General features: G+C 37.8%; 1 protein-coding gene across 2 annotated transcripts in view; it reads right to left on the bottom strand.

The window, feature by feature from the left end:
* SMPD3 (sphingomyelin phosphodiesterase 3) overlaps positions 1-23992 on the bottom strand; it is a 104716-nt gene that overhangs the window by 74464 nt on the left and 6260 nt on the right. The window contains exon 2 of one of the 2 annotated variants that reach the window (XM_032121714.1): positions 983-1124. The exons of the other annotated variant lie outside the window; for it this stretch is intronic. The gene's annotated coding sequence lies outside the window, so the exon portion shown is untranslated. The remainder of the gene's footprint in view (positions 1-982; positions 1125-23992) is intronic. 2 annotated transcript variants of the gene reach the window in all.

A 23992-nucleotide genomic window follows, 5' to 3' on the forward strand; every position in this document is an offset into this window, starting at 1 on the left:
TGTACAGAAATCAAACCTACCACAGCCACTTATTACCATGCTGTGACTAAAAGATTTCAAGTGCTGTAGAGCTTATGTAAAATGGTCAAAACCACTCAACTCATCCCACAAACAAAAAGAAGCACAGATTTTCTGGAAGATGGCAGCAATCATGCAAAATGTTTGTATTTCACTTATAGAAATGGAAAGTAAAAAAGGAGCTCTCTCAATAACCAGTAGTCTCACAGATTCTTCGGATGCAATTAGTTGCAGAATTTGCTCCATCCAAAACAAGTTTGTAAAGTCCTAAAACCTAACACAAAATTTTCTCAACCCAAGAAAAGCCTTTAAAGTTTTTAAACCTAACATACGTTTTTGTATTCTGTATTTTACCCTCCTGAAACGGCTACATTAACACAAACTGGGACTAGAGTCTAAATTAAAAGGCACAATAAACATTAAAAGACAGCTGCCTCTAGAATAGGAGAGGTGTAATTTTTGCTAAGTAACTCACTGAACTAGAGTAAAAAAAAATATTTACGCCCCTGGAAGGAGGACTTTTGACTTCAAAACAGACTTTGGAAGAGAAGAAGTTGCTTTCTGCTAAACAGCTTACTAGTGCTGATGAAAGCCTACAGTACAAAATCTTTTCAAGGTCATGCATTTCAAACCCATGAAAAGCAATCTGGTTAAACTCAAATTATCAGTTTCCTACCAATTTAATTCCAAACAACTCAAATTTTATATCTGAAAGCTTACACTTAGGCTTTAAAAATATTTAAAGGAAATTAAATGTACCTCCAACTACTAAGTGAATTGCTAATGCTGAGAGTCTGATCTTTTTAAAATCAACTCCAGATTTGATAATTCATATTCTATCAGTTGAGCTACAGTAGCAGAATGAAAAACAGATGCTACCAAATCCACACAACATGTAGACTAGATTTCAATAAAATCAGAAATACCATAAAATCACACTGAAGGTTCTAGAAATCTCACGTACCATGGGTCAGTAGCAGGAGTTAAATGGTGTCACAGCCTTTTAAACCAGAGAGAACACAAAAAACCTTCTCTGCAGCTTGGCTGTCTGCAAAAAGCGCTCACCATTTCAGCCAAAGAAAATATTCTTGAAAACACAGCCAGTCCTAAAATGATAGAAAATCAACATAAAACAAAGAGTTAAGGACTACTGCAGTAAAGTACTTTTTCTTCACATAGACTCATGCTGGAGATCAGAGGGAGCTACAGAGGTGAGTACCTGAGCTGCAGAAGCACTCTTACAGTCCTGCAAATGCCTACATTGCTATAAAACATGCAGGACAGTTACTTGCATGTGTTACTTCCAGAATGTTCTTTGCATCCTAGTTAACATTGCTCCATATCAAGTATCCTCATGGTACCTCGAAGCCAAAAAGACCCCAGAAACACTGTGGCCAATGTGAGCAATTGTCTTACTAACTGACACGGCTCAAACCCCAAATAGCCTGTAGATAACTTAGAAAAAAATTAATTAATGACCTAAAGTCTTTCCCATTGAAAATACAAGCATGGAGAGAGCATCACAAGAAAGAAAAATACAGGAGATGTCTGTATGTGTCCAGCAGTGCCTGTAAAAACACATTCTATTAAAGAAAATGTCTTTTCCATTGTGCTGCCCGGCAACTTGCCTAATTACTCTGGTAAAAAAGAAAAATGGATGAAAAACGATCCTGCATAGCTTGTAGCTCTCTATAAGCTCTTTCTAACTTGAAAATTTTATTTGCTCTAAACAAATGTTAATTTCACTGCTAAAATGTCTAGGATTGCTGAGAGGTTAACAAGATATACTTTAAGCAGCATTTTAATATATTTTATTATAGCAAGACAGTGATTACATTTTATTAATAAAAAAAAGCAGTAAATCCAAAGTTTTTATGGACTTATTCCCCTAAAGATCCACAGTAATTTTGTAATACTTATCTCAAATGCTCTACTTTCTAAGTGGAAATTCCTTCATATCCATCTCCCACAGTGTTTGGTTCTGTTGCCAAAAAAACTGATTCAGTGATAAGGCACTAACATGAGCTGATTAAATTTCAACTCTGCATATTATGGTTTTTGGGAGGAGGGGTTTTAATTAAAAGACAGGCTCTCAAAAGCCTCTAACTCTATACTGTACTCCTTCCTTCTTGGTCTGAACTTACTGGTATGTCCATTCAAAATATTATCTGCTGATTTGAGCACCCAGTCAGTTCCACAATTTAATATTAAGTCTATCTACCAGATGGCTCAAACTAGGGTCTTAAATGTTTTAGCAATCATCACAGAGCAAAGCAGTGAGCAGAAGAAAAATGATGATATAACCCTGCAAGCACCTCCACAAAATTTAACAGCCCTTTAAAGTTCCCAGTTAAGTTTAACAGCAGGCAGGCAACCAAGTATGCAAGTCCCTGAAGTGGAACACGTAATTCTGACATCAATCTAGCAACCCTGGCATCAGACCCTTTTTTCTGTCCTTCTCCTTAAAGTGAGAGAACAGACAACAGAAGCTACATATATTTCCATTAGAACTTCTGATAGAAACTTGAGATGCAATGACAAAATTGACAGCTTTACTTAAAGGAATTCATCTTGAGGGCTGTTGCAGGATATCTAGTTGACTTGCCTCTTCCATTGCTGGGCAAGAATGATGTATAACAGCAGTGCTGAAATTACACTTGCTCTGTATCCTGTTTGCATTCTATTTTATTAATTCTGTCAATGAGAAACAGATGCTATGTTTGATTTTCTCCTGACAACAGTTCAGTGGGGGAAAGCAACAAGCTTAAAGACAGCTCAAGAATGTTTAATTGCTTTACAAAAGGGGACACTAAAGGACCTAACCTGAGTGCACAGTTGCAGATAAACAAAATACCTATCAATTTCAATGAATTTCAATGAATTTCAATGAATTTCAATGAATTTCAATGAATTTAGGGCTGTTCCCTAAATCATATTCCTATTACACTGCACAGTGACAATACAATGACACACAACAGACATGAGGAGCATTACTGCCACTTTGCCCCCTCCCAAATGTCAGCTATAAAATCAGCAAGGTATCTGCTGAGTTATCCACTGACTGCGACGTGCTCACATTGGCAAGTACCATCCGTAGCAACTCAACAACTAGGTGGATTTCTCCTTGCTCCCAGGTTTCAGGAGCATGCCTTTCCCCCATTTTTAGCTGCTATCTGTAATAGGTTTATACAGATTAGCTGCATTAGTGTTGTGTCCCTGATAAACTGTGATGCTGGGTAGATAATCATCTCCTCCTTCCTTTCCATGACCCTTCTTCAATATGAGTTGTTCCTGTATTTGTCTGTTTTTTTTAAACTGCCCTACTCCCTGACCTTACAGGCCTTTTGAACTCTTAACATTTCAGGAGACAGCTGTAGAACCTGTAGCAGGCTGTTAGTTGTCTTGTTGCACCTTAAGAAATTAATGATTCTGTTACTGACTAAATCAAGCATAATCAGGTATATAATTCCCACCTTGTATGGTCAGTGACCATTACCAGATTTTAAAGGCTACACAGTTGAATCAGTGGCTCTGTTTACCATATCCAGAACTGGTGTTGAATTAGAAGCAAACAACAAAATAGAATTACTCTGGTCACTGTGGGTAGCTTTCCTAACCTTACTCTTCCCCGATACTCAGGTCAAACCTGGTTTTACTGGTCAGCATTAGTCAATTTGAGAGAATGAACAGATAACAATGAAAACTTTCCCACCATTCATAACTGTAAATTACTAAGAAAAACAGTATTGACTTATGGAGTAATCACCTTCTATACCAGACCATGCTTGTGAATTTCGGGAAGCACAAGAGCAGGACAGAAAGCGGAATCAAGCAGACATAGACATGCTGTTCTTCCTGTCTTATAGGTAATTTCTAAGGTGAAGAACACAAAGAACCAACTACTGAAAGGAGCTACCTCACTACTACAAACCATAGTGAAACAACCATAGTGTGAACTACAGACATTTCATTGCAGAGATAAAATTATTCTGTATGGCTGTTGGGAGGGTTCAGTGTCATCTAGGAGATATGAGCACTCTCTGTTCTTGCTGAATATCATTTTGCTCAAAATAGCAATGGAAAGGATTTTCCTCATTAACAAGCCATGATGGGGGGAAGAATGAAACTTAAGCCAGCTAATTTTTCCAGGATCATAATGTTCTTCATTTTTAGGTCATTTGAGTTCCATATTAATTCTAGAAAGATGGAGACTTTGCAATCCCCTTGCTCCCTCTCTCATTACATATATAATCGTAGAAGCTACCCTGCTGTAATAAAACATTCATCTCTGTACTTCTTATTATGGGATCACAGGCTCACAGTGATGGATGACCACGTGTCAGAGCACATTTCCACAGTACACCATAATATCACTGAGTCATCATTTGGAATACGAAAGCACAAGTGTAGCTAGACTACACATTCTTGTTTGTTTTTGACCTACACTGAAGCAGCTTCTGAGCCATATCATATACAGAAATACCTGACACTTATAATAGGCTTAGTCATACCTAGTAGAATAATTCTGCATATATACAAAGAACTTTAACTATCTTCTGAAATGTGCCTTCCTTGCAGTGTTAAGGGCAAAATTCATTATACCCAGGAACAGTAGCATGTGGCATGGGCATAAACACCGAGCAGATTTAAACAAAAAGTACTGGAGAGGTACTACTTCGTTGCAGTTGATATGACAGTACTTGCTTTGTAATGCAGTAATGACAGAAATTACTACACTTCTTAACTTCTCTGAAGATTTATCAATGCAGCTTATTTCAACTGCAGGCCTGCAGAAAAAAAAATTGGCACCTATCTTCAGGTGGTGTTAAAATACAAATTTCTAATGTGGACTTTTTATGTTTTGTTGTACAGGCTAGCCACAGTCTACCAACACATCTGGAAGATACATTTACCTATTGACAAGAGCTACTTACAACTGTTTTTTTGATTAAAACAAAAAATTAAAATAACCCCCCCCCCAAAAAACCAAAACAATTCTAAAATTTAACCAATGTTATGTATTTAATTGCATATGCCCAATCCATATAAGTATGCATGTCAGTCTCTCATACACCCTACTAAAACAGAATGTGCAAGTCTCCCACAACTCTGAAAAAAGAAAACAAATTGCAAAATCATACCATATTACTTGTTGATTCTTATAAAAAGGAAGGTATACAGTGGGAAATCCCCAACTTTGCATCAAAACAATCACAATCAACATCATAGTGGTATCAATGGAATGGTGCTGCTTTGCCAGTCTATGTCTAGATTATACATGTATACCCTTTATAGTATATTTTCCCTTCATCCTATCTAACGTGAAATGTTGAGTTCCACTTACCCTTCAGTGCCTCCTCTGTTATAGGGCAACACTAATATTAGTTAATTTTTTTTTAAGTATTGGAATTTCTAAGTAACATTTTCAGTACTTATCCAAAATCTGTTATATATGAAGTTGGTTTACCTTTTCTTGGATTAAGGCTAAAGAAATACACAGGGAGACTTTTACCGCAGACTTATAAGCAGGACACAAGAATGGAAAACTAATTATTTCTTATCATCATTCCACAAAAGCTTGGTATTCATAATTCTAATGGTCTTTAAGGATTGAAAAAACACTGATTTCCATAATATTTTACACTTCCTCTCACAGTTCACCTGAGCAAACAAGGCAGAAGACAAAAGTAACCTTTTGTAAACTGCAACTTTTATTTGTATCTGATGTCTGCTTTAGTTTCTAAATAATACTATAATGCTCCCTTTCCCTAGATACCTTGTTTCTTCCTATTTTCTTTCAGCTCTGATTATTTGTTGCCTTCAGCACAAGCAGCAGTTAACAACACATCAATATCCACCTGACATCAAGGAGTAAATGTAGACAGTCATTGGCCAACTGCTCCACCTTTCTAATGAAAGTAATATAAAGCGCGTGTGATAAATTAAGCACGTCTTTCTGGTGCCACAAGTCCCTGTGAGGAGCTGGCAGTCATTCAGCTGTGCTGTACATTAGCAACTGCATCTCTTACAAGCAATTATGTGTGGACAAAACCTATTCCGAACAAAACTGTTCTACGTTTGAGCGTACTCAGTTTAAGCATCATCTGAAGTGATTAAAGACACAGCCAAATGTGTTGTGCTCTTCTTTGCCTTCAAATATATCCAAGAAGTGTTCTGGGCATAACAGGGCAGACTGCTCTGACCTCTGTAAAGCAACTATTTTTACTCAGACTTACAAAGCTGAAATACAGTTCTCACAGAAGCACTCACGTCTTTCCACTGAAATGGGAAAAAAAAAGAAAAAGTGCAGAGGATTAACTCAGATGCTGTGCACACAACAGTTTTATGCTGTAGTTGCACAAAGCTACACAAGCTGACAACTACTCACAGAAATGTAACCGGTATGTTTCCCTCGGCCTTTGAAACTACTTTGAATTATTCCATTTTGAACTTTCTGCCAGAACACCTGTTTCTTTGTCCTTGTTGTCTTGAAGACACCAGCAGAAAAGGTCACTTGTTCTGATAAACCCATGCCAGTTTGAAAATTCAGCTCTAATTAAACTGTATAAAAACACAATCATGAACAGAAAAACACCTGTATATCTAAGGAATGTCTTTATATTTTCAGAAAGTACTGGCAGTTAAAAATATTCAAAGACAACAGTTTTCCTATAGGGGGACAGCACAAGGCCTCGCACAACTCAAACACCTAAACTCAAAGCTAAACATTGTGTGCACTGTCTATCATCTATAAATCAGCACATTTTCCAGGGATAATTTGTAAGCATTTCCAAAGGCAGAAGGAAACAAGATTTCAACATGACACATAGAGAAAACATGAAGTAACATCAGGGAAAGAATCCAGATCTCCCAGTCCCTAAATCTTACAATCAGTACATTAAGTCTCTTCAGCATTTTTGAGGAACCACAGCTTAGCATAAAGGCAGTCTAAATTAAGTAAATTTCACTCCCCCAAAACTTAATTATTATCAAATTTCACCATGTTTTACAAAGAGGAGCAAGAGTATGAATGAAGTTCCATGCGCAAAAGGTAAAAAAAAAAGATATTATTTTGCCTTTGTCTGAAAAACAACAGATTTTTTCAGAAGTCAGATTTACAGCAAAGGAAATCAAAGAATTGTGAAGTTAACAATGGAGCAGAACTAATTTCTGAAACCAGCCAAATCTTTGAAATAGGATTTACTACGGAAAGGAAAGCATGCTACACAGAATGTTATCTCAAATAGGGATTAGAAATAGGAAACTCATGTAATTTCTACGATTGAACAGTAACTATAAATCTGCCAGTTATATGAGATGTCACTATTAAAGTGAGAAAAGGTATACCATATTAAGGAAAAGTATTCATCTGGTCATGTGTCACATGAAAACCCTTGCATTTCTGATTCTAAAACAATACACTGAAGAGATTAGAATCAATAAGGACCATTGTAAGGAACATTGTAATGTTGTCTATATTTTTTAATTTTCAGTGACAAGCTGTAAAGAATGAAGAATACATTGGTGATTGCTAATAGGCAAAAATTCAGGAATGTGAAATATTGGTAAATTTTGATACAGTTATAAGTGAATTTCTAATACTCAGGAACAAAAAAAAAATCTTTACTACAAACTGAACATGTCTTCTTTCCCCATGTATTCTGCTCCCCCTCTCTAGAGTGTTTGCTATTCTCTCATGTTTCTGAGAAGAACATGAAAGATTTGTCACAAAAAGAGTAGTTCCACAGACATTTCAAATAACACCATAATCTTAAGAGTCCACAAATATAGTCTAGTAACAAACACTTTTACAAGTATTTACAACCTTTAACCTTTTGAAAATTCCTCTGGTTATGAAAGTTGGAGTGCACCACCAGCTTTTTTGCAGGTTTTTATTGGCTGACTATCTGACTTCAAAAGCAAAAGGCAGATTTAGGTCAGATATTAATTTATTATTTCCTTTATTTAAAACTTCATATAAAAATATCATCACAATAGTCCAGGGGAGGAAAGAAGAAGTCAAAAGAAACTCTATTTTGGAACCCAGATCTGTGATAAACAATTTGCATATGGCAAAGCAAAGCAAATAATGCCTGCACACGTAAGCAACTCAGAACCAGCTGCTCATCTTGTCCATCAGATGCACTTGCTCCTGTTTCAAACTTGCATTAAACCTCGAAATCCGAGTCTTCTTACTTCTGAATCAGTACTATCATCCCAAAGGGTTCTACACTATTTTTGTAGCTAGTATCCAGATACTGTTTGCTGCCAAACACTAGCAAAATAAGCACTGACCAGCATAAGCCACATCATAATCTGCTCTGTCTTCAGGCAAAAATATTTGCAGTCCCCACTGGAGTCCAGCTATGTCAGGAAAAGAGAATCACTGCATACAAGCCTTAGAAACACGCAGCCATTGCTACAGTACTTCCTAATAGCAAAGAAAAACATAACACAGAAAGCAATTAGGGCTTTTCATTTGAGTTTCTCATCCCCTCCCTGTCACAAGAAGTGCCAGGGACTCCTGATTGACTTAAATTTTAGAAGTTTATTTCCAGTGAAAAACTGTAACTGGGCAAAATATCTATTATGCTCAACACAGCCAGGTTACACTTACACCCAAGAAGAAATGAAACTACTTGTTGTAAATATTTTCCAGAACCACAGAAAACAACCTATTGATGTTACCTGCACTTATTAGGATCCAAACCCACTTTATTTTATCATAACTTATTCAGGCAACACCACTGCAACACAATGACAAGACAATTGGAAAAAGCCTCCATTTGCTAAATAGGCTGGATTGCTTCTTCTACCAAAATCTTAATGGAACACAGACGCTTCCACAGTCAGATCATCCTGAAACAGTCATTCCCCGGAGATGTGCTCTGCAAGGAGGAACAACAAACAAACAAAAACAGCCACGTGCAGGTCACCATTTATTCCTGCTTTACTAAAAGGAAATATTAAGAGTAGCATTTTGCAACAGCCAAATTTGGAAAAGCTTGTACAAACAGTAAAACATTTTCTTGGTCCAAAAAAATCTATGCACAGAATTCAGCTTGTATATGTGCTTCTGAAATTTCCAAGAAATGTCAAAATTTGTTTCAATCACATGTGGCAGTGGAATCTCAGCACAGTTTCATTTTCCTGATGACAGTCTGTGGGCAGAGTTTGGGTATGGCTGTGGCATGAAGATGGACAATTAAAACAGTCATCAATTTCCCATGCAATACAGAAAAAAAGGTATTTTTAATTTAATTCTGATCTAATAGACTTTAGATTAATAACTCCTAACATAGTTGGAGTTGGGAGTTTTTTCTTCTAAGGTTCCAGCAAATTACAGGGATCTTAATTCTCTTAAAATAAAATATAATCAGTCAGGAACTTTACTCCCCATGGCTAAAGAGTTGAGCTGGAAATCTGTGCTGTGTAGGCCCTAAAGAAAATGACAGATGATACAAAGAGAAAAATTAAGAGAAAAAATTTTAAAATCTAAGTCACTTATTTGGGGCTTTGAAGTATAACTCTGTTCTTAAAAATTTCATCAGGTCAACAATACTGGAGAAGTATATATTTCCTTACAAATTTTAATCTACCTACCTGTAGGTACTCCCGTCTAGGAGATCAATAGGAATTGCTCTCTGCTGATCAGAGTTTATCCAAGTCACCCATTAGCAACTTAAGCTTTTCAAGTTATGAATATTTCTGCACAATCTCAAAGAGCTAATAGTACTTTTGGCCAAAGGGTTATTTAATATTTTATGAGGAACATAATACAAATAAAAATAAATAACATCTTTCATGTCTCGAATTACTAAAAGCTACAAGGATTCGCATGGCATTTTTCAAAGTAATAGAGCACAAGACTGATGCTCATAGCTCCATTAGAAACATTTATATGCAAAACACTGCTTTTTCCAATCATGAATTTCTTTTAAGATTCATTATTGCCCTATAGCACATTTGTCTGAAAAGAGACTCTGGGGAGATGACACTTTCTTTGGTTAGCATTGTTGTAGCTGACAGAATGCATAAAAGACAAACTGCTTTTTCTCCAGCTTTCAGCCTGAGCCAATCAAATGCAGAAATTCTCAGCCTCTTCTCATCTTGAATTCTGGATTTTGAAGTTTACAGAATAATTGTAGCTTTCCAGCAGAATCATTTTGTCACACAGACCACTCTAGCTCACATAAATGCTACTGGTGCACTAAATACCATTGATGAAAAAATCATGATCTTTGCATTGTAGACATGTCAGCCTGATTAAAAATCATTGCATATTCTTAGCATTAATGCACATTTCATTATGAAGAAACGATCTCTGAAGGCATCCCACACTTACCTTCCTATGAAAAAATGATTCATACTTGGAAATATTTTTTTTTTCCTTCTCTCTTGAGGTGGGACTATAGGCCCTTGCCTGGATTTCTGGGCCCTGCTGTGTTAAACACTTGTACAAAAAGCCAGTCTCTGTTCTAAAGAGCTTACAGAATATTTCATTTTCTTTTTAGACAACTGAACACAGTGACTGGAAAATACAAGTGAACATCATGATAAGCACTGTTCAATCACTCTAAAGTCTTTACAGGTATCACAGGAAATCAGAGTTTCAAAAGGATGGAATTGAAAGGAAGAAAGGTGACCTCAAGAAATATTTAGAGGCAGCTTCTTCTAAACACAAGGGAAGGTAAAGCAAAAGAGGCTTGTTAGAAAGCTCAATAAATAAACCACCAAGACTCTTTGTTCATCTGTACTTCAGAATAAAAACTAAAAGCAAGTGACACAATAGATAAGCCAGAGCAGAGCAGCTGGCAAGATCCTGTCACTAGTGTGCTTAAGAGGCAAGTAGGAGAAACATGCAGCATGGCTAACTCAAGAGCCAGGCAAGTGACCTCAGCAGCAGAGTTCTGCATTGATGTCAGCTGCACAAAACTGGATTCAAGATTCACAGAGGAGGAGGTTCTTCTCAGAGTGTGGGAGAAGTCTGGAATTTGAAAAGCTTTTTTGGTGGTACTGTTTCTGGTTTTGCTCCAGTTTAATGCAAGATACTGTGTCAAGCTTTTAAAGGCAGCAGCATTTAACATCACCCAAGAGTTCAGTACTTTAAAAAACCCATTTATTTCATTAACAGAGGCACTTCTAGCTACACCTATACTGTGTCTTCACCCCTGGGTCATCAGGTCTTATAAAAGCCCCGTGAGTTGAGAAGCCACCTAGAAAATCAAGGTCTATAAAGGTCAAGACAACATAAGTAGCAGAAAGATACTTCATAATGTACTGGGACAGAAAAAAAGCCAGAGTTAAACGGGCAATGTAATCTGGCCCGGATCTGCAAATGAGAGGCACCTGAGCTGGCACAAATTCAAGCCAGTGCAGCCATGTGGTGTGGCTCTACTCGTGGGGAAAAAACAGGGCACAAAGTTACCACAGCACCAGGGGAAGCTCACAGCCTCTGCCTCTCTGCAGGCTCTTCCACCTTGCTGAGAGTCTGACTCACCCCACTCCACTGCCAACTCAGCAATTCTGTGCTGCACTCCACTGCTCGGTTATGCACCAACACCCAACCATGCTCACCAGTAACTGCAGCCATCTGGTTCCCTTTTCCAGGCCCCCACTGAAAACATTTCTGACATCAGCACTGTCTCCATAGCACCTAGAAAACTTCAGTGATTTTTTCCAGAAAGCAAACCAGAGCAGAGAGCTGGACAAAATTAAATGCAAGATGGCATTTAATAATTTAATAAACTATTCGAAATGGCAAGAAGTAAATAAACTATATGCAAAACCAGTTTTCATCTGTTCACAGAACTTCTGACTTGACCACTGTGAACCTGTACCAGAAAGGATTGGTTTGCACTTTTTCCTGCCTGCTATGTGTGTTCTCATGGTATCTTTTGCACTTGTCACTGGCATCTCAAGCAGCCCTGCACAGTTAACAAAACCAAGGAATTGATGCAGCTAAAAACTGTGTAGCAGCACTGATTTTCATCATCTTGAAACTGAGCATGGGTCTGCATCCCCAAAGTACTGCATAGCACCACAACACATCACACTGCAGCTGACTACTTTGGAATCTTTATGTGACTACTTGTAGATAAATCGGTAAAAGGACAAAAAGAGAACTTAAATGAAACTCACTACTACTTACTACTCTGCCAGTTGACAGCCTTACTATTCATATTCAACTGGATGCCTTCCTCTCTCAGAAGAACCTCAACTTTCAAATACCTCTGAAAAGAACATGCAGCTTTCGCCTCTGCTTCTACCAGTTTTCTTAATTTCACTTTTTGCTGTACCAGAAGTTGTCTCCTTGCTGCTCAGGTTTATTTCATTTTCTCTGGCCACCAGTCGTCTGTGGGTCTGTTCTTCCTTGAGAATGAAAATACTCATCCATATGAAGCAGTATTAAACTGTTGAATACAATGTAACTTATATGGACTCTGCCTCCTATTGACACTTATTATCCTGCTGCTTCCTCTCAAGCCTTCAGTTCGCTGCAGCATATTCAGAAGTCTCAGTAAAGTAATCCTACAGCAGGTGCAGTTTCTCTAAAAAGGTATCCTGTAGGATCTCATAGCAGTCACTCTCACTCTCACAAAATTCCACTCACACAAGAGAAAGGACGTTTTGAAAAGGCACACAAAGTTAGTTTTTAATATCTTAAACCACAGAATACAATTAAATTGATTAAATAACAATGCTAGTAGATATCTGTGTTTTCTAGAGTACATTTGACACCAAATATTTTTTTCAAAACCGAAGGAACATTAAGCACTAAAGCAGAAAATTTTGTTCCATATTAGATTATTTTAAACTGTAGCTTCGACATTACTCTCCCAAGTTAAATAATTATTAGGATACCAAACTGCTTGACCTTGTTTCTGTACAAGTACTATTCAGTACAGAGAACTATAGAAATTGTAGATATCTGCACCCAAGACACATCCCAGCGATAGCAGAGTAATGTTCAGCACAAGCCCTTCTTGGGGACTCTTTCAAAGTAGTCACTTATGACAAACAGCCTTTTGGCAGATATCAGTGTAGTAGATTTTTTTTTTCCCTTTTGCCTCATGTAAAATTCATGCTACACCGCTCTGGGTGTGTATCCTTCATTACTAGGTCACTGCTCACCTTCATGCCTGTAATTGAAGAGTAATGATGCCACAATGGGCTCACAATGCCAGTGAGGTGCAAGCTGAATCAAATTCAGCATATTAACCTCACCAAATTAAATTTTCATTTGCAGAAGGACATTCAAGGGATATAGATGTAAAACAGAGCTAAGTTATCCCCCCACTCCAAAAGTGTGACAAAAGGATGCTCAGTCTTATCATAAGCACATCAAACATTCTTTGTCCAAAATGAGGCTTATGACTGCTGTGAGATTTCTTTAGCATTGAGATTCTTTCATCAGAAAGACTGAAGATACTAAAACACGTGTAAAAAAATAAAGTTTTTTAAAACATACCCTTTCCCAACCTCATGTATTTACCACTGTGACCCCAATGTACACGCCATAAAAGACAGAGAGAAAGCACAATGATCTAGTCATGTGCCTGGGAAAATAGCTTTGGGAACTAGAGTATGGACAGGCTCTGCTTTGCCATTTCAGTGTACAAGTTCTACATTTGAAAATAACCAAAACACAAGATGAAAGATTAGCAACTGCTACACAGAATTGATATCAGTAAGTATAGAATCTATGTGGAACACTGACTTCAAAATACATATTACATGTGTTTATTAGTGTGTACATATGCAACAGTAGAAGGACAACAAACTCCAGAACTTTGTGCCCACAGCTAACAAGGAACACAAGAACACTTCTCAAAGCCCAGTCAAAATCTTTTATATTACATTTACTTGCAATTGACACCAGCAAAGAAGAATAATGTCACATCATCACAGTTAAGTAATAAGTAAAATACAATCCCCATTGAACCACCCAGACAAAATGGAAACAAAATAGGACTGTATCTGGAGCTCAGAGAGCAATGACTATGTTTATGAGCAGTTCTCTTCATTCAATTTTTTCTACAATGACCATCTTATTCCAATTTATTAGGTTTTTTTAAGCCTAGAATTCATTCCAGCTAGCACTGGCAAGCTAGAAATAGCATGATGTCTTAATCTCCAGTTCAATTTTATGAAAGGTCTGTAGAGCAGGTATCTCAACAACAACTCATCTCTTTTCTCTTATCATGTCTATGTGAAAGTCTCTGAATCGTACTGCTCTGAGAGTTATCAACTCAAATGTAGCCATTTTCAGTTTGTTTCCATTTGTTTAGCAGATGTTCACTCAGGTATTCTACAAATACAACACTAGCATGTAGACAGGTATCCCACGCTTCCTACATGAAAGGTACAATATTATTGTTTGCTTATCTGGATTATTGAAAGTCCTGATTTCAACTGTGCAAGCACAGCACAAAAGAAGAAGAGTGTGTGCAAAAATAAAGCTCTGTTTTGATTTGGTTTGTCCTTTCCCCTCAAAAGTCCACAGAAAATTATTAGTTTATTTCTTCAGCTGCAACAACTAATAATTCATTCTTCAGACACAGTGATTAAGAGACCAAAGACAAGGCCAAAACATTACAGAAATGGACACTAAATTAATTTCAAATAAAAGGAATTATTCAAAAAAGAAATAAAAACCTTCTACTGTAATCTGCAATAGTAAGTGACATAACTAGCCAGAAAGACCACATAAATCAATATTACCACCCTGTAAAGAGCTCTGCCAGTGAAAAAGATGGCTGATTTAAACAAGTTTTTTCCCAACACAAAACATTCATTTTGTTCATTCAGCTACTATTTTAACATAGGACTCAAGATTGCTAAATCAAACTCAGTAGGAATTACACCATTGATTACAGTGATAAACAACCAAAATGTTTATCCCAGGCCCTAGGTCAGAAGGCAGCACAACTCTAGAATCAGTGGTGGTATCTCAGAACTCAGAATATTACTGAAAATAGCTACAGTAAATTTTAATTAAAGCATTTTCCTCTTGTTGCTTCCCAAACACTTATGACATTTTTGCACTCTTGTAACTAGCACTTATAATTTCCTTTCACAACAGCTTTTATTTTAAATAAACACATCCAGAACAGAAGTAGTGAAACAATACTTGTTTTCACTGTGAAATCCTAGAATACTGTTTGGCAGCACACACCAACATACAACCCTGTCTTACTCATACTCTGTGCTCTGGGTGGCAGTTTTGGGGTACTGAACTGAGTGGGGGGTGCTGTACAGCTTTTTTTTTTTCTTGGTAGTGTTATTACTGCTCTCACAGCATTCTAAGAATGTCATGCTTAGCTACCGAGACCAGATTTCCGACAAATCAGTTCAGTTAGGCACAAAATCAAAATGGACAAATCTTCACAAGAGCTCAGAACAGTCAGTGCTAACCTCTTTTGAAAATCTGCCCCTCTCATAGATGCCAAGTACTTGAAAACCTGGCTCCAAGCTCTTAAAAATCCATTTTCATATGTTGAAAACCAACACTGCAGTCACTCAAAGGACTCTTGATAGTGTTTTTCTACCAGGGGAGGAGCAAGGCAAGAGGCAACCTAGAACAGACAGAGTAAATCTACTGAATAAACCTGTCTGAACTCACAAAGCTTACTACTACATTTACTGGCACCATTCAGTTTTGGGTTTAGCCTCTTTTTTATTTAGATATTAGTCTTTCTGAGCCAGAACCGAGTACATCTTCCTTTTGCCAATTCCTCGCTGATATCAGCCTGAGGTGTTGCTAGAGACAGTAGATAAGGGCCAGAACAATGAGCTGGCCAGACAGAAAATCCCACACACTTTACTTTTCCTGTAACCAAATCAGGTTCAAGATATGTAAATTATCCCAGTTTACACACCATGGGAAAAAAAAGACAAAACCAGAATATTCATCCAACTGTAAATTTATTCAGTTGTGAAAGAGAACATAACCATTTGCTATTTACGTGGGCTAGAATGGTATCACTTAGCTTTAACACACACCCCAGAATTCACTTCCTAAAAGAAAGTGTTGTGCAAAATGAGATTTAATTACATATTTTAAAGCTTTCACAGCTTTGAACTTAATTATAAAATATGAGATACCAAGGCCAAAATTCTGCCTTCAGCACAATGCTTTGTCCCAAAGACATGAATAAATGTTGTTCTGTTACTGGAGCTTGAGGATATTAGAATTTAGCGGTATAGTAGTTGTTTAAGCTTCTGCGTTCAAATGTAAAACTGAAATGACAGTTTTGGCCAATTCATACAGTTATTACACTAGAAAGTCACTTTCCACTAGTTCCCTGAACTGCCACATAGAAAAAGAATCATCATTTTTCTGCTGTGATCACAGCTACAAGGAGAAGTCTTCAAGCATCTGTTAAGGAACTCTTGTCTTTAAAATGTATGCATGAAGTGCTTGGCTTTTTACTTCTGCCACCTGCCCTGATAATTTAAACATGTTATTTTACTAAGAAAAACTATTTTTACTGTGGTCAAAAATACGACTTTTCAAAGAGGCAATGTTAATTCTAGCTTATCTAAACATAGATGATTCTTAAGAGAAAACAAAAACATAAGGGACTTAATGTAAAAACTTTCTAATACCCTGGTGTATAATTACATTATTCATTAGCAAGTAACCTCAAGTGGGTGTAATTTAATGTTTCCTTCCTCTCCCTTGAGCAAATACGACACAGAATAGCCAATCAATTTGATCCCAAGATCCTAAATCTTCAATAAAATCTGATGGAGGTTTACAGAAGAGCCACCCCAGGCTACCCTCGAGGATTAAGAGTGCTTAAAGATTCACTCACTTAAGAGGGGGAAGATGGCAGAACTATGTGCTTCCTGTGCTTTCATCATTTCTCAGTAATTTCAGACGAAAGACATTGCCCTGCAAGACGTACTTATTATTTGTTGTTGCTTTTGCCTAACTCCACGTTTTGTGCGCTGGGCTGGTCCCTCGTGAGATGCCCTGAAAATGGGCACATCTGCCCTGAGCCTCACCTCGCATCTCCCTTCAAGAGAAACTGTAACTAGGCTTTGATTTCATCTCACTACAGTCTGGGTAAGGATGTGCACCCCGACAGAAAAAGAAATAACCTACTAAAACAATGCTTATTTAATAACAAATTATTTAACAAAACATTTAATTACTTAATAAAATTACTGCCATTGAAACTCCTCTTTGTTAATTTCCAACGAAAGCGAACCAAGAGCTTTACAAGCAGAAGTCCCTCTCCGAGGAGCTGACCCACGACATCCGGACAGGGCGGCCGCACCTCCCGCTCACCGGCCTCCCTCAGCTGCTGCTATTCCTGCGCTTCTCCAGGCTTTTTCCTCCCTTCTTTTCCCTCTTTCTCTCTCCTTTTGCAAGGCTACCGTGACAAACCCGAGAGTCGGGGCGTCACGGCAGCCAAGCCTGGACGCTGAGACTCCTCGCCTACCCGCCCGCCTGCACGCGCTGCTCCCGCTTTCCCGCCGCGCGCACTCTGATTGGCTGTCCGGCGGCGGGGGCGGAGATCAGCGCGCTCTGATTGGCTGTCCGGCGGCGGGGGCGGAGCCGCGCGGGGCCGCGCCGTGAGGGCGGTAGTGCGGTGTGAGGGTGGGGACGCTCAGGGGGCTGAGGAGGCGGTGGCTGAGGGGATGTGGTCAGAGATTCTCCTGTAGCCGGCAGCCAGGTGCTCTGGTGAAGGGTGAAACCTCCGCCGGTGTTCTCCTCTAGATGAAGTGTAATCTGTATGTTATTCACCTCAATGTTATATTTGTTCAGAGATATCTAATGTTGGCCTCAGAATAAAGTGTCAGTGCCCTCTTGAGGAATAGCCTCGCTTCGCCTTACCTGTATCTTTCTAATGCTATGCAACAAACTTTTAACAACACAGTTCTTAAACCAGGGAAAAGGTGCCTTAATCGATAATAATGAATAAGCCCTACTACCTTTATTGATGCCAAACTGCCTGACTTGAGTTCTCCATAATTATGTTGGCTTTTTTGCATTAACGTGTGATCTATAATGTTTTGGAGCCATCCCATATTGTTTATTTTAATCAGTTTGCCTGGCTTCTATATTAAAATCTTTCTGCATCTTGAAAAGTAATCTAATTTCCCAAATACCAGAAAGATAATCATATTCTGTAGGAAATTTGACGTGATTTTTAATATTCTACTTTTCCATGCCATAGCCATTTTTCTACAGTGGTAGTGGTAATAGACTCATCAGTGCTTAAAGAATTTCTGGAGATCTGTCTTCAACAATGAGCTGTTTTTCTTGAACTGTACAGCTTAAATGCTTATTATACAGTGCACAGTTAATGAAAACAACGTGTACTTCAGTGTATGTCTGTGTGGTAATGCTTTCTAAATACAGGAACATCATCACAGAACTCAAAAGAAGGATGCAGTTTGCCTCTTGTTCTCAATGACTGGCTGGAAAAGTAATAAGGAAAAGTAATACGAAAAAGTAACTTAGCTAACTGAAAGACAATGTAGAAACTGGGGGTTTTTTCTTATTAAGGTGCTCATTTGGGCTATTATTCTAAACCTCCTTTTTTGTCAGAACTATTTCTCCTGACGATGGTATCAAAATTCGAGATCAGTTTTCATGAGACCTTGTGACACCGCCTTGTGCTTGCAAAACTGTTCAGTTCTCAAAATTGTTCTTCCTACAACCCCTAAACCCTGTGCATTTAATTCACTTTTTTCAAGAATATGTTATGGCCAGATTTTTCAGGGGTTTTTTTTTTTTGTCAATGTAAAGAGCAGTGGATTGTACTAAAAATATTTGAAAGTATGTGGTAACCTGACTGCAAATATTTAGTGGGTTTCAAGATGCAGGTGTTGGAGTTGACTGCTATGAATGTCTGGAATCTTACTGATAGTAAATCTGTAGCTGTGAAAGTGCAAGCTTTGTGGAAACTATTTTATTCTTAGTAGACAGATTTTAATTGGGGAGGAGGGGTGAGGTGATGTCATAATTCTCAGCTTCTGACACTGTTTCTCATATTGAATACAAGAGGTAGGTTTTGCAGATGAATTCTGGGTGATATATTTGTCTCTTCAGTGCTTATGCCTATTGAGCATTTCCTTATAAAATCTCTTTTTTACTCACTTGTATAGTTTCACATCTCTGAGCTATTTGCTGCTGCTTTTTCAGGTAATGACCTTTTAATTATTCCTTTGTCTATTTGCTTCTGTGCTGATGTGGAACTGTCAGCTTGGGGCCCTATACATCGCCTGCAGTCCAGCACATCATCCACATTTTTATAGAAACTGTTGAAATGGTGTGATTCTGCTCACTTCACTTACGTGCTTGGCAGCAGTTCCTTCATGGATATAGCTGTTGTTTTTCCTCTCTGCTGAATGTTCCAGCTCTTGCAGTGTCAGTTCCTTCACCAGCCATCTGTCTTGCTGGCTCTCTCACTATCTTAACAGCTCTCCTTCTCAGACTAGGTGTAAGTCCTAGTGAGTATGCCATCAGCTGTTAATTTTTTATTCAGAAGCTTTTAAAACAATTGTTGCTGCACACGAATATCCTATAATTCAATCCTCTCTATCCCATCCTTGGCTCTTAATGGTTGCTTTCTTCTGCATCCTCCTTTTACCAGGTTCCTTTGCAAGTTGTTTGTCTATCACTTCATTTCTTTTCCTGAAAGTTTTAGAGTAATTTTCTTCAATTTGACAACTTGTCCCTGAATTCTATCTGGGGAGTGCATGTCTGAATTCAAGGAAGGCCTAATCCAGTTCTGTTTGTTGTGGCACAGTAACTCTACAATCACTGCAAGAAGCATCTAAGTACTTTCAGATATTACACAAGTCAGGTAATAGCTCCTGAGAAGCGCAAGATTGTTACCTTTTGTCAATAAGTTAGATAATAACTTCTTTGTGGTGGTATCAGTGTTACAGATAGGATAGATTGTCTTGTAGCTCAGGGGCTGGCATATTGCTAAACAATCTAGCAATCTTTTTGATGAAAAGTTCTATTTGCTTGTAAGCCAGTCAGGCCTGCATGCAAAATTGCCTTATGAAGCTCCGAGAGTATAGTATTCCTTATTATAGTAGCAGTTTGGTTTATTTTTGTATGCTATACTTGCTTTATAATCTTCCAATATCTAAGATTCAGTTAGATGGTGTTGAGAGCTTTATAAATAACTACTTGGTTTTAGTGCAATTTTCAGTTGTAGAAATTAATCACACAGATAATAGTTTCAATAGAGACATACCAGCTTTTCTTTTTTTAATGTATATTGATAATCCTTTCTCAGACCTTCTGCTCCTTTCCTGGACAAACTCAAATATTGTTTATTGCTAGTGCCAATTAGTCAGCCACGCATCTGCAGCTGGCAGCTGTCCTCATGAAGGAGCCCCAGAAGATTAAAACTCCCAGCTGATTTGTATGTTAGATATCATTGCTTGTAATCTTCTAGATTTCTTCCATACTTAGTGTTTCTTAATGATAAAGAAAAGTGAGTACGCTTACAGTAGTAATTAATAATTAGTAATATGGATTTTATTTCCCCACTGTACTTATGACAGGATAAATTTAGACCTGTCATTTAATGCCTCTCATGAGGGACTGTCCATGTCGGTAAGGTTTGCTTCCAAACTAAACATTGCCTCTGAAACAGGTCTTCTCTTATGCTGGTAGAAGTGTGTTCACAAAACATTCATCCCTTCTGGGCTAGAAAGTTAAAACTGTATTACTATATTGGTAACAGAATTTATGACAGCGTAATAAATAATTTCAGCAGTACAGAAAAGTTTTACTAAAAATTACAAAGTGTTTTTCTGGCATTGCTCAGGCCCTTTTTTATTGTACACAGAAAGTAAAAACAGTCAAACAAGACAGCAACATAGAAGAGAGTGAGAGTGTAAGTTAATTCCTTTTCTGACTTTGTCTCAGGCAAATCAACTCCCTAACTCCAGAATGTGATTTCCAGTACGAAGGTGGCATAGTGCTAGTCTTTCAGGCAGCAGAGGTTGTCTCCAAAACCTTATTAAGTGAGGTACTCAGGTGTGATCTTGACAAGCCTTATGATTAAATACAACCAGGAGAAGCAAAGAAATTTGAAACTGTCCAGAATCCAGAAATCTTCAGCAGTGAACTGGTAACTAATATAGTTTTTCTCTCATTAAGTGAAGCTACAGATATCTTTTGCTAAGAAGAACAAGTAGTGAAATCCAAGAAAGCTGCAGAGGAAACCAGTGAGCTACACCTTATCTTCCCTTCTTGTTACCAGGATAAACTCTGTAGTCTGGGTTCAAACCAATCATTATCCCATGAACATTAAGGAATGTCATTGTTAGGTGAACACACCGCCTATGTTAACTTACTCTGCTTGAAATAATATGTAAACTGGCTTCAGAAGAATAAAACTATTCACCAGAATGTGATTGGAAGGGTATTTTAAGAGCAGACAAAATCTACTTACATTACTTACTACTTACTTCTAGCTAGGCTAGAAGGGGCTAGCTACTACTTAGATGCTATTAACTAAAAGGAATCTCAATTAATTCTCTCCAAAAAAAAAAAAAAAAAAAAAAAAAAAGAAAAAGAGAAAAGAAAAAGAAAAAGAAAAAGAAAAAGAAAGTTAAGCCTCACAAGATTCCAAGATTTTATGCTTTAAATAATCTCAGTTACCAAAGAGAATTCCTGCTAATACATCAGTTGGAATTTCCACCAATATAGTTAAGGAAGTGTGAACTGAATAAAAATTAATTTTTACATTAGGCTAATAAAATCTTTCTATCCTGGCAGATACAGAGGTTTTAGTTTCATCATAGTTTTTACACTGTATTATAATTAAATAGATTTACATTTTATCAAAACTGTGTGAGCAAGTCACACTTCCAGTTGGCAAGAAATGCTCATTGCAACATCCTAAACTAATAGGAACATCACTGTGCAGAGTTTACTATTCTTTCTCATACTTTCTAAAACAAGGCATGCTGTTTCATTTACCTATAATGTGCTCAATAAGGAGCTAAATTAACTGACTTTTCATATTCTGTAAAAATGGCTGTGTTGTGGCACAGATATAAAGACTGTGTATAGGTAAGTTCTGAATGGAGAAATCTGAAGCTGGGCCTTGCAGTGTTGTCAGAAGTAGCTCTTCAGAGGCAGATTATGAAATTAAAGCTGTAATCTCTGCCTGACATAGAGTTAATATGCAGCCATTCCAGGACTGAAGCTGTTTACTGGTTCTTCCATCTGTCAGGATTTTTCCTAGCTCCTATGGGAAGGAAATACATTCATTTGAAACTGAGATTGAAGGGAGGAAAACTTTCTTTGTGGCTGTGTTATGGAAGCCTTTTGAAGAACTTTAGGTAGCTGCTGGCAGACCACCAGGTGAAGGAGTGAATGGGCATAACGGACGTATTTATTGACAACAGCTAAACAAACTAAAATCCTTTTTCTCCTCTTTGGTGTGACATTTGAAACTTGTTTGTGCAGGAAAAAATAGTGAGAGAAGTAAGGGTCAAAAGCATTAAGACATGAGGAGAATGAGACCTGAATGAAACCAACATGGAGTTTTTTGTTTCTTTATTTATTTTAGTACTGGGCTTAGCTGAGTAAAGTTTAGTGTGTAAAATCTGCAAGGTTAATGTATAAGCTAGACTTGAAGGACCTTGCCATAGGGAAATAATGAAAGCAAGCATCGTATCAGCTGGCAGAGATGAACAACACATATTTGCTGTAAGTTACTTGTGAAGACTGTCTTGTAAAGTCCAAAGAGTGAACCTAAGAAAGGACAATTATTCTGTGCTGACCTAGTGATCTGGTAAGGCAGGGTTCTGCACCTATACATTGATTCTTCTGTGTTCCATAGCCTTTTATTGCTGGACTAATGCAATTAGATATATGCAGCAGCAGCCTGTGTGCTGTGCATCAGAGAAACTTTCAGCAAATGTGCCTATGTTCAATAAAGATTTAGCTGTGCCTGTACTTTTTCACCTTATGTCTCTTGGATACATTATGTTTTGCTTTTGAAGACATAAAGAGGAGAATACTGGGCTAAAGCTGAGGTTCTGAGAAATTATCAGGAACTTCATTTTTAAAAAGTTGCAAATATTTACCTCTGTCACTCACGTTATTTGAAAGTTAATACTTTAACAAGAAAGGTGAAATATCAAGTTCAGGCCTTCTCACAGGGAATAAAAATCCTTTTATATTGAATATATTCCCATCTGTTTACAGCAAAAAACATTGGAATTAGGTTTGCCAGGCTGTGGTAGTCAGCTTCTTGTGCTTCATTTCATTGTACATTGTTCTTTCAAAGGAATGTTTATCACATAGCTGATACCCTGGAAGTAACTAGAGTAATTCACATAATTGCACCTTATCAGGATGAGCTTTTTTCAGTAATTTTTCTACCTTTGCTGTGGGAGTAAGAAAAGTTCCCCCAGGACTAGAATCTATGAAGGGCTGTTTTTAGACTATAGAGTCATCTTTACCTGCACTGTCTTGCCATGTTTGCAGAGTAACAGCAGCTTAAAGCTCTATCACGAAAAAAGAGTGGTATGTGCATCCTCTGGGACTAGCAAGGATCCCCATCTCCAGCCTGTGCCAGCAAAGCCTCTATCCACCTGCTCAGGAATTCATTATGTGTGCTGATTGTCAGGGTCTCTTCCTCCCTTTCTCTCTCAAAGAGGCACTAAGGGATTCCAAGAGGGATTTTATCCTTCCTTCCTTTCACTCATGGGACAAGAGAATACCGACTGCTCTCTATCCTCTGAATAGATCTATTAACATATACCAGTTCACAAAGGAATAATAAACTTTACAAGATTCTTATCTTTCTTCATTTTTCCCTGCCAATTCCTTAGCTTGGATAAGAGATTCCTGCCCATGCTGTATTTTCTAGACTCTCCCTGCCTTTTCTTTCTGCTGGTAGGGTGATCAATGGAGTTCAGCTTCGAGCTCAATGAAGGACTCCTAGAGGAAAAGCTGTAAATCTTTGATCTCTCA

Source organism: Corvus moneduloides, chromosome 12 (genome assembly GCF_009650955.1).
Source record: "Corvus moneduloides isolate bCorMon1 chromosome 12, bCorMon1.pri, whole genome shotgun sequence".
NCBI classification, from domain to species: Eukaryota; Metazoa; Chordata; class Aves; order Passeriformes; family Corvidae; genus Corvus; species Corvus moneduloides.